The sequence below is a fragment of the Ovis canadensis genome, chromosome 25 (genome assembly GCF_042477335.2).
Source record: "Ovis canadensis isolate MfBH-ARS-UI-01 breed Bighorn chromosome 25, ARS-UI_OviCan_v2, whole genome shotgun sequence".
Lineage (NCBI taxonomy): Eukaryota > Metazoa > Chordata > Mammalia > Artiodactyla > Bovidae > Ovis > Ovis canadensis.
Window position 1 is genome coordinate 55,559,506 of NC_091269.1, and position 11,253 is coordinate 55,570,758.

Below are 11,253 nucleotides of genomic sequence, written 5' to 3' on the forward strand. Positions count from 1 at the left end.
TAAACGAAATGAAAAGGCAGAGAAATACCCAGCAGCTAAAGGAACAGGATAAATGCCCACCAAACCAAACAAAAGAGGAAGAGATAGGGAATCTACCTGATAAAGAATTCCAAATACTTATAGTGAAAATGATCCAAAATCTTGAAAACAAAATGGAGTTACAGATAAACAGCCTGGAGACAAGGATCAAGAAGATTCAAGGAAGGTTTAACAAGGACCTAGAAGAAATAAAAAAGAGTCAGTATATAATGAATAATGCAATAAATGAGATCAGAAACTCTCTGGAGGGAACCAACAGTAGAATAAAGGAGGCAGAAGATAAGATAAGTGAAGTAGAAGATATAATGGTAGAAATAAATGAAACAGAGAGGAAAAAAGAATTAAAAGAAATGAGGACAACCTCAGAGACTTCTGGGACAATGTTAAATGCCCCAACATTTGAATCATAGGAGTCCCAGAAAAAGAAGACAAAAAGAAAGACCATGACAAAATACTTGAGGAGATAATAGTTCAAAACCTCCCTAAAATGGGGAAGAAAATAATCACCCAAGTACAAGAAACACAGAGAGTCCCAAACAGGGTAAACCCAAGGCAAAACAGCCCAAGACACATATTAATCAAATTAACAAAGATCAAACACAAAGGAAAATATTAAAAGTAACAAGGGAAAAACAACAAATAACACACAAGGGGATTCCCATAAGGATAACAGCTGATCTTTCAAAAGAAACTCTTCAGGCCAGAAGGGAATGGCAGGACATACTTAAAGTGATGAAAGAAAATAACCTACAGCCCATTACTGTACTCAGCAAGAATCTGTTCAGCAAGGATCTCATTCAAATATGAAGGAGAAATCAAAAGCTTTACAGACAAGCAAAAACTGAGAGAATTCAGCAGCACCAAACCAGCTCTCCAACAAATGCTAAAGTATCTTCTCTAGATGGGAAACACAGAAAGGGTGTATAAACTCAAACCCAAAACCATAAAGTAAATGGCAACAGGGTCATACTTATCAATAATTATCTTAAATGTAAATGGGTTTAATGCCCCAACCAAAAGACAAAGACTGGCGGAATGGATACAAAAACAAGACCCCTACATATGTTGTCCACAAGAGACCCACCTCGAAGCAAGGGACATATACAGACTTAAAGTGAAGGGATGTAAAAAGATATTCCATGCAAATAGAGAGCAAAAGAAAGCAGGAGTAGCAATACTCATATCAGATAAAATAGACTTTAAAACAAAGGCTGTGAAAAGAGACAAAGATAGACACTGCATAATGATCAAAGGATCAATCCAAGAAGAAGATATAACAATCATAAATATATATGCACCCAACATAGGAGCACCACAATATGTAAGATAAATGCTAACAAGTATGAAAGGGGAAATTTACAAATAGTAGGAGACTTTAATACCCCACTCATGTTTAAATGATACAATAGACCCACTGGGGCTGGCTGGGGGAGAAGAGGAAAGCTTGTTCCAGAGGGAACTGTCTAAGGGATCATGAGAATTTCTAAACAAGGCAAAGAGGGGAATAAATGACTGGTTGAAAGGCAGATTTTTTTTTTCCTCCCTAGATCTGAAGAAAGAACAAAGCACACATAATGGAATCCAATGTGGAAGATATCAAAACTGAAAAATCTTTGTACAGATTACCTGTTCAAATTAGCATACAATCATTTCAGCCTTTCTAAATAAAAAATTTTTTAAACCTTCATTGAAAAAAGGAAAGAAAGATATACATGTACCCCAATGTTCATCACAGCACTATTTATAATAGCTAGGACATGTCCACCAGCAGACAAATGGATAAGAAAGCTGTGGTACATATACACAATGGAATATTACTCAGCCACTAAAAAGAATACATTTGAATCAGTTCTAATGAGGTGGATGAAACTTGAGCATATTATACAGAGTGAAGTAAGCCAGAAAGAAAAATACCAATACAGTATATTAATGCATATGTATGGAATTTAGAAAGATGGTAACAATAACCCTGTATGTGAGACAGCAGAAGAGACAGAGATGCATAGAACAGTCTTTTGGACTGTGTGGGAGAGGGCAAGGGTGGGATGATATGGGAGAATGCCATTGAAACATGTAAATTATCATTTGTGAAATTAATCACCAGTCCAGGTTTAATGCATGATACAGGGTGCTCAGGGCTGGTGCAGTGGGATAACCCATAGGGATGGGATGGGGAGGAAGGTGGGAGGGTGGTTCAGGATGGGGAACACATGTACACCCACGGTGGATTCAAGTCAATGTATGGCAAAACCAATACAGTATTGTAAAGCAAAATAAATAAAGAAATAAACAGAAAGAGGAAATCAAAAAAAGAAAGAAAGAAAGAAAGAAAAAAGCAAATAATCCTATCCTTGTGTCTTCAGTGTGGACTTGACATTTAATATATTACGACTGACTAAATAAAAGAAGAAATACATGAAGACAATTGTCAGTAGACACTAAAAATCAATATTAAATGGATAATTTAAATGAAGGAGTACACATATTTTATCCAAGGCACTGGCTGGTATTTACACCATCCAAATAAATAATTTCTTTGTATTTCTTCTCTTTGTACCCCCTGTCCTACTGGATAATCCTTGGCTACACTGTCTGAGTTGAGCTTGCACACCAGGTTCAACTTTAAATAGGACTTAGGAGCAAACCTAGAGAAAAGGTGGATCATTTTGATGCTAAAATCTGCAAAAATTGCAGGCTAATTATGGCAGACTGACTTTTCTTATTCCTGGAAATAAAATGGAGCTCAGCAGTGTGAAGGCTTTCCATTCTAGAAGATGTTAGACATAACCTTGTTTATACCATCACCAAATCTTTGGAAAATAGAGAATGTATAGTTTACCAGTAAAGATATTCATGTGAGGACAGGTAATCAGCTAACATCTTTGGGGAGCCAAAGACACAGTTATAATTGATTTTTCCAATAAATATGTTTCCAGAATTGGAGATAGCAGAAGACCTAGACTTTTTTTTTTTTTTCTGATGCTGAAAAATTGCCATGCCAGAAGTAGAGTTCAGACATTTGCATTTGCAGGGCTTTTGCTCACAGAAATCTTCCCAATCTCCCTTCAAAGAGTCTAAAGTTTTGGGGCTTCTGGCACTGAATGAAGCTGACTCTGGAATATGATGGAGATCAAATATGAAGATGTACACTCTCTTCTAGACAGAATGCACAAAACTCATACTGCCAGTTTGAGGCTATAAAAGTACAAGTCTGTAGTATACACAACACTTTCAGGAAGTGCTCCTGCATTTTCTTTCTTTTATATTGTCATTGTGAGAGTCCAGTAAGGACAGAACAACTCCTTGGGAAACTTCACCCTGTTTCAGAGGACTATACAGACCCAAAATATTTCATATCGATACCTGAGCTATTTGGGATTAAAAAATAATAGCAACCGCAACACAAGAGCTACAGAGCCCTAGAATAATAGCACATATATCATATCCATTGTGATGTGTCACACTTTTTTCCAAACTTCACACAAGTACAACCTGTGCTGTTTCTGCTTCAGAACATGCAGCTAGAAGAATAAAAGCTTTTGAGATGGTAGTGCATTTACACTACACCTTTTACTACCTGAACCAATTGGAAGTTAAAAAAAAAAAAATCTAGAGAAAAAAGGAGTGGGTGGAATTGGATGAGAGAGAAAATAGAAAAAAGTGTTATCAAAAGAAAAGATCTTTTCTTCCCACGTAAGAGAAATCCAAGGCAGAGAGACTGATCTGACTCAGATATTACATAATCAAACTATTTTAATCACCTTTTTAGAGATCTAACTACTGGAGGATAAACCCCAAGGAAGCTGCAAAGCGCCACTGCTGAGGGCAGGGATTGGTGATGGGAATTCAGATGGCAGCTTGATTGAGAGGACAGAGTTAGATTCTCCCTGATTCTCTCATTCTCTTTTTCTTTTTTAAGTTATTTGGAGACTATGCATCTCCTCTCTTAATTCTTTCCTGTTTAGTGTGTGTTTGCTGCTTATACGAACCTTTAATGATCTCAGGTATGGCTCTGAGATTGATAGCCTTACTGGAATGGCAAAATCCAACAAACCACTGCTAGTAAATTATGAAAAGTCCAAGAAAATGTTCCCTTATAAGAGGATAAGATAAACTACACAAGAGGATAGTCAGATACTTAAAGAAAGACCCAGGAACAGGCAGTGAACCTCACAGCCAACAAAAAGTAACTTACATAGAGCTTGGAGTCATTAAATGCATTAATTAATTCATCAGGAATAACTGGCTCTTCTTTACACGTTAGTCTCCAACCAGAATAAGTCTTTAACTGTGGAAATGCTATGGAGAGATGAGAAGGCAGAGGCAGCAAAGATGAGTTGGGGATTCATGGGCTGGATGTGGGAAAGTGAAAACAAGTCTAGCTAACATAGACTCCTCTGAAAAAGTTGAGGTGAGAGAAAAGGATGGAGCTAGAGCCATAATATATATCTAAAAATACATAGAAATTATTCAGGAAAGAGCTTGGACCAACACTTGAGGGAGGTCAGAAAAAAAATTTTTCCTTGTTTATTTTCATAATAGGAATGGTAAGTGAAGGGGTCCCTCCACTGAGATAGAACCAGTGATGAAAGATGTGGACTGAAGTGCTGAGAGACAGAGGAAAGAAATCAGCCCTACCAACCATTTAATAACATTTAGGAAATTTTCAAGTCTCTTTGGTGGAGATGGTCCACAGATTTTTTTTTTTTAATAAATTTTTATTGGCTTTAGTTTTCAAAGAGGGCATTTTCTGTTTTCATTTCTGCTTTAGTCCATGGTCAAGAATACAAGAGAAAGACATCTTATTTATCATCCTATAATTAAAATAAAAATTAAAGTATACCTGTAATGCAGCTACAACAACCATAATTGTTCATGGAGTTTAGTTACGGACCAGTACATATACTAATGGAAAATACTGAACAAAATGTGTGTATGCATATACACACACACATACCCAAACACACTATATGGTTAAAAGTAAAAGTGTTGCTGCCATATTTAAAAAATAAATTAAAAATACATCTTGTAAGTTGTTTTGACAATATTCTGCTTTTAGCCTTATATCATCGCCAATAAGCATTTCATTTACCTAATGAAAAACATATTTACAGTAATGAGTACACAGGGTTTTAATTTGCATATGCAAATGCATTTAATCACTAGGAATAGCTGGCAAGTAAAGAGTATGTATGTAATTATTTCAGTGACTGCCCACTTTTCCAAGTTCATAAAAATACTTTGCAGCTGGGATTAGAGATTAATACTTTTCAAGGGAAAGAGACCAAATTCTTTACTGTGTGAAATGACCATGATGACAATAATAGCTACCAATTATTGAACCTTACTTAGTGTTAGATGCAGTCCACATATTATTTCTATTCCACACAATACCTAACAAGGTAGACATCATTATCCTCATTTTAGAGGTGACGAAATTAAAGTTCAGTGAGGTGAAGAAATCTGCTGAAGGTTGCACATTAAGAAACAAACCTGGGATTCAAAACCATATCTGTTGATTCTAAAGCCTGACCTCTTTCCACTATAAGAAGATCTTCAATTACCAATTCATGCTACTACATTCAAACAAGTTTTCACTTTCTAATGTTTTATATTTAGTTTAGAGATGGGGAAATAAAATTGGAACAGCAAGAGGTATTTCAGAGTAGATGAATGTTGGGTTTCCCATGTGGCTCAGTGGTAAAGAAGCTGCCTGCCAAGCAGGAGATGCAAGTTCAGTCCCTGGGTTGGGAAGATCCCCTGGAGAAGGAAATGGCAACTCATTCCATTATTCTTGCTTGGAAAATCCCATGGACAGAGGAGCCTGGAGGGCTACAGTCCATGGGGTTGTAAAGAGTCTGATACAACTTAGCAACTAAACAACAAAATCAACATTTCGTAGAGTAGGTAAATGCTGGTAATACCACCTGTTTACATGGATAGTAGGAGTATAGTGGCTTTGCCTTCAGTAAAGTATATAGAAAATGCCAATATGACTTCTGAGTGGGACTTGAAATTATTATAAAACAATAAAAATAGTGTTTATCAGCTTCAAGAGTTTGTTCTTTCCAGGTATCAATCCAATGGAAGTAAATGAAAATTTTTATGAATTGAGATGCAACTAAAGCTCCAAGACAATGCAGAATGTACTATGAGGATTAAAGGAATGTTCTAGTGAGTGACTTTATTTGGAAGGGGGGGGGGCACCAAAATCCCTGTAGATAGTGATTGCAGCCATGAAATGAAAAGATGCTTCCTCCTTGAAAGGAAAGTTATGACCAACCTAGATAGCATATTCAATAGCAGAGACATTACTTTGCCAACAAAGGTCCATCTAGTCAAGGCTATGGTTTTTCCAGTGGTCATGTATGGATGTGAGAGTTGGACTGTGAAGAAAGCTGGGTGCCGAAGAATTGATGCTTTTGAACTGTGGTGTTGGAGAAGACTCTTGAGAGTCCCTTGGACTGCAAGGAGATCCAACTAGTCCATTCTAAAGGAGATTGGTCCTGGGTGTTCTTTGGACAGACTGATGCTGAAGCTGAAACTCCAGTACTTTGGCCACCTCATGCGAAGAGTTGACTCATTGGAAAAGACTCTAATGCTGGGAGGGATTGAGGGCAGGAGGAGAAGGGGATGACAGAGAATGAGATGGCTGGATGGCATCATGGACTCGATGGACGTGAGTCTGAGTGGACTCCGGGAGTTGGTGATGGACAGGGAGGCCTGGCATGCTGTGATTCATGGGGTTGCAAAGAGTCGGACACGACTGAGCGACTGAACTGAACTGCTATGGTTCTTACTGACCAGCGTGATTTAACCCACCCTCACCATACAGTTTTTTCCAGTCATCCACAATGACAACAGATCTCCAAGCTTATATCCTCATTGACTTGACTCCACAGCTCTGTACATTACCATTCTCTGTTTAAGAAATCTTTTCTCAACCTCAACTGGAGAATCACTATACACTCTTTAAGGTTTAACTTTTTGGAGGATCTATATCTGACATCCCAGTCTTTATTGAAAGCTCCATCTTTAATTTTCAATTATACCTTTATGTGGAAACCTTCATAAAAACTCAAACATTGTATAATTGCTGTTGTTACTCTGTTGTAATTGTTTTAAAATTGTTGTTCTCTAGCCTGGTAATTTGCCAGTTTCCTGACAGTAGAGGTCATATATTTTATATCTGATTCTTTAGCATCCCATCCTAACATATTGCACTTTATCAGGAGCCCAATAAGGATTCTTGAATTAAAAGTCAAATGAGTACACAGAGGCAAAAAATTCCTGCTATGCATCCTATGTTCATGTTGCTTATTTAATTTCTGTCCCATTTCTATGGTGGTGCAGATTTTTGTATAGCTGCAACTAGATGCTTTTGCTTTCATATTCCTCTGTATTGTGTTCATGTATATGCTCCTAATTCTGATAAGGTTATAGCAAATCAATTTGACAACTAGATGGCTATAAGAAATTATTAGGAGGAGGGCAATAGGCTCCAGCAGAGTTGAGACACATGGAATTACAGGGGTAAATGTGGTAACTTTTTGCTGCTGAGTGTATCACAGTTATAAATCTGAACATCTTGTGATCATCAGCATCTTTCACTCAGAAAAGATCTGGATAGTTTGGGACCTTGATTGCTAATACTAATTCCTAGGCTAGAGTCTAGGAATTGTCTGTGAAGTTTTTATCTTATTATCTGTAGATTGATAGTTTCTATTTAGGACTATTTGAAAAGAGAAATAAGTGGAAAAGAAACAGTTGTCCACAGAGTCAAATAAGCAAAGAAAAATTTCCTTATCTAATTTCTCCATAACCACCAAAGGAGATCAAATCACTCATAAGAATGTGGCTGATTACTTCATTAGATTAGGGTCATTATCTTATCCCCACCTGTCATTAAAAAAAAAAAAAATCTTACAAGGCAAAGGGGACTTTTCAGAAGTGATTAGAGTAAGAGTCTTCAGATATCACAGTGGATATTATCTTAGTTATTCAGTACAATCAAAAAGTTCTTTATGAAATAGAGAGAGGCCAAAGGACCAAAGATAGAAAGAGATGTAAACACAGAAGCAAAATGTAAGAGTGATGTGACAGAAGACTTGAAGGTGTTGCACTGCTGCTTTTGAGATGGAAGAAGGGGCCACAAGCCAACAAATGGAGGTTGCCTCTAGGAGCTGAAGAAGGCAAGGAAAAGATTCTCCCCTGGAGACAGCAGAGCCTGAAGCATTGGTAAGGCTCAGATAACAATTCTTGGTATGTTTAACAGAAAAACATGTACCCTGAAGTCAAGGGAATCTGCTTGGGTGAGACTTCAACCTTCCTCTGTGGCAAAATACTGACACTGGACTTGCCCTTCTTCCATAAACACTATAAAACTGGGAGAAAAAAAAAAACCTATGAGACTACCACTTTCATGTGTTGGAGGGGAAAAAACAAACAAACAGGAGGCATATATCTATATTCCTTGAGAAAAGAGAAAGTCAGGACTAAATCCCCTATTTGCCTTGGTTCTCTAACTGGAGACACACTCCCTATTGTGGTGCAAGGTAGAGAAAACTCAAGTTAAGGGACACTTTTCCTAGCTGGAGGAGGAAGAGATTTCCAGGATGATGAACCAGTTTGAATATATGGAAAAGGATCTAGGAAACCAGGGAGCTTCTAGGCTGTTCATGAGCAGGGCACCACCCCATTAATTCCAGAAGAAAGGAGCCCTGTGGAATTGAAACCTCAGTGGAAGTGCCAGAAGTCACTGAGAGGCTCTGCAGTTCCAGCTCAGGCACAGTAGAGAGGCTACCCTGGCCTTGGTCAATCATTTGAAATCTCAGATAGGTCATCTCTTTGGAAATAAAGAATATGTCACAGACTAAGAGCCATTTTCTAAGACTGAGAACAAACCAAAAGAGACCAACACAACACTAAGAAAAATAACCATCGAGGGACTTTCCTGGTGGTCCAGTGGCTAAGATTCCATACTCCCAAAGCAGGGGGCCCAGGTTCCATCTCTGGTCAGAGAACTAGATTCCACATGCTGCGTGCCACAACAAAGATCAAAGATTCTGTGTGCTGCAGCTAAGACCTGGTGCAGCTAAACAAAGAAATCAAAATAAATATTTAAAATGTAGATGAAACCATATAAAAATTACCTTTGAGAAATAAAAGAAACCAGGGATACAAAGGCTTGCCAGAATATAACATAATACTCTTTAAAGGAAACACTATAACCCAGAATTTCTATGAAGTATTTCAATACTAAACATAAAATAATACATTATTAGACATATATTCGTAGGTTAAAAATATGCAAAAATCACAGAGAAAGTAATCAATAATCAAAAGAAAAAAAATCAGATGATAGCAACACCCCTAGTCAATTCAGAAGTTGAATTTAACAGTTAAAAAACCACTTTAAACAAAGCATTTTTAATATGCTGTAGAACTTTAGGAAAATATGATTATAAAGAGTAAAAAGGCAGATAATTTTAATTGAGAAATGAAAGCTGTAAGAAAACACTCTATAATGGAAAAGTACAATACCTGAAAAGATAAATCCATTGTATTACAAAAGAGACAGTGAACTTGAAGATCAATCAGTATAAATTATCTAATCTGAAGAAAAAAGATAAAATAATTTTTAAAAATAAAAGGAACCCGTGGCATTTATTGAGGAAGTTGAACAGTTTATAGTGGAGGGAGACGTTAAAATACATGACAAGTGCAGAAAGGACAGGAGGGTGATAATTAGAAGTTCACTACTCCAAATTTCTTCCACTGTTTATTAGTAAAACATTTTTGAAGTGATATCATGAAAATGTTGAATATACTGGAAAAGGCAATAAAAGATTAAAAAAAATAAAATAAAAATACTTGATTGACCCAAACAATGCAGAAAATAAAGAACAGACGAACAAAGAGCAGAAGTAATAAGTAGAAAGTGTTTCCCTGGTGGCTCAGTGGTAGAAGAATCTGCCTGCAATGCAGGAGACACAGCAGACGTGGGTTCAGTCCCTGGGTCGGGAAGATCCCCTGGGGAAGGAAATGGCAACCTACTCTAGTATTCTTGTCTGGAGAATCCTATGGATAGAGGAGCCTGGTGGGCTGCAGCCCATAGGCCCACAAAGAGTCTGACTCAACTTAGTGAGCAATAAATAAAAATCAAATACCAAGTTGGCAGAATTAACAAACCTCACTTCTTTAAGAGAGAAATTACAAGACTGGGTTAAAGTAGTAACTAACAGTTTTGGTTAACTATTACTGCTTAACACTTATAAGTTGTTACTTATAAGTAAAAACACAAGTTGATAAGTAACAACTTATCATAAACTTAAGGGCCTAAGACAATACAGTATCTCATGGTTCTGGAAGGGAGAAGTCTACAGTGGGTTGCCAGGGCTGTGTTCCTTCTGAGGGTCTATAGGACAATCTGTCTGTCTGCCTTTTCCAGCCCCTACAGTCAGCCCACATCCCTTAGTTCTTGGCAGTATATCACCTCAAGCTTCTGTTTCTGTCCTCACATCTCTTTCGACCCTGTCTCATTCTTTCTTTTGTGGGGACTGGACCTCCTAGGATAATGAAGAATACTCCTCCAATCTCAAGATCCTTAATCAGAGTTGCAAAGTCCTTTTTGTCATGTAAAGTGACACATTTATATTCACATATTCATGAAATGCTGGAGACCTGGGTTCAATCCCTGGGTCAGGAAGATCCCCTGGAGAAGGAAATGGCAACCCACTCCAGTACTCTTGCCTGGAGAATCCCATGGAGGGAGGAGCCTGGTAGGCTGCAGTCGATGGGGTCTCAGAGAGTCAGACATGACCGAGCGACTTCACACCCCACACACACTTCATTCATATTCTTGGGACCTTCAAGGACATCCTTTGAGGGGGACTTTTGAACAAGAGACTTTATTGACCTCTCTCCCCTTCTCTCTCTCTTTCCTCTCCTTAACCCTTCCTACCCTTCCCTGTTTTTCTAGTCCCCCAGTCCTGGACGCAGGAATCTGGCCGAAGGGCCCTCAGCCTGAGCTTAGATTGGAGGCTGATTACCTCCTCTTGGCAGAGAACTCAAATTCTGGCTCTGGTCTGGTCTGATTTCTGGTAGGGCCAAGTTCCAGTCCTCCCTTCTCTGGAGGCCCAGGGAAAAGTCCGATAACGCCTGGGTATCTGTAGGTGGCAGGAGACGTCTGTAAGGCCACCCCTTTCGCCCCAC

At 38.1% G+C, this 11,253-nt stretch overlaps 1 pseudogene; it reads left to right on the top strand.

Annotated features, from left to right (window-relative positions):
- Nucleotides 1-1,448: 1,448 nt before the first annotated feature.
- Nucleotides 1,449-1,506, top strand: LOC138430646 (small nucleolar RNA SNORD22; annotated as a pseudogene).
- The last annotated feature ends 9,747 nt before the right edge of the window (nt 1,507-11,253 follow it).